Here is a 1,185-nt window from a genome sequence, read left to right on the forward strand (position 1 = left end):
ATTCCCCCCCCCCCTTTTTGGAAGTATAAGAACCTACACAACAGCAGAACTTTTTTCTGGACTTGCAGAAGAAAACACATTTCCCTTATTTTGATTTAATCACCATACTTATTTAATGAGTGAATTCTGTGCAATTTTCTCAGACTGTCTTTAACTTTGTTTTTAAAATGACTTCAAAATAAACTGTTAAAACATCAAAAAAAATTAAAATGAGAATATTGGGGCCTCCCTGGCGCAAGGGGTTAAGACGCAACCTATGAAGCTATCCGCAGCCTCTGCAGCACGAGTTCCATCCCTGTCCCGCCAGGGAGCTACCCACATGGCGCAGGAGACCCCTTCTGTCTCACCTGCTGTTCCTCTCAGCAGTGTATTTCAGTCTGTCTGCCTGTTCTGTTCCCCACTTTGTCTCTGGTGAATCCTTTTACCCCCCAAACCTCTGGCCTGTGCCCAAGCTCTTGTATGCATAAATAAATAAATCTTTTAAAAAAAATGAGAATGTTATCTTTTCATAGAATTGAGGGGATTACCAGGGACAATATGCATAAAAAGGAAATCAAATGTCTGGTGTACCCAGTAAGTGATAACATGCATGTGTGTGATTATAATATATATAATATACATGTATATGTATTTGCATTTACATATATACAATATATGCACATCACATAATATATATGCCAATATATATATTATGTTTGATATAAGGTGTGCCTACACACATACATATAGAAATAGGGCTGAGAGAAACCACACCAGTGTTAATAATGGTTACCTCTAGGTAGTTAAAATATGAGTGATTCTTTTTGTTTCTTTATACTTCTTGTTTCTCTTTCATACTTTTCTGCATTTTCTGAAATTTCTACCAAAAATTTCTACCAAAAATATATACAGTTAGAAAAAGTTTTTAGACAAAATATATGGTAAATGTTTATAGGTTATCAGTATAAACAGAAAGAATATAATATAACCACCCACAAGCAATATACATTCTAAGATACCTAAAATTCACAAACTTATTTCTAAATACAGCAGTGTTTTAAATATAGCTTGAGTTCAGTTTTAGCAAAACAAAACAAACGTCTTTTCCTCTGAATGGTGAATGCCTTGGAGTTACCCGAGAATAATATTGAATTATTCACTTTGAATGGTGAATGTCTGGAATTACTCCAAAATAATATGAAATCA

This window comes from Talpa occidentalis, unplaced genomic scaffold, assembly GCF_014898055.3.
Source record: "Talpa occidentalis isolate TD23 unplaced genomic scaffold, MPIMG_talOcc4v2.1 talOcc4.7, whole genome shotgun sequence".
Classification (NCBI taxonomy): Eukaryota; Metazoa; Chordata; class Mammalia; order Eulipotyphla; family Talpidae; genus Talpa; species Talpa occidentalis.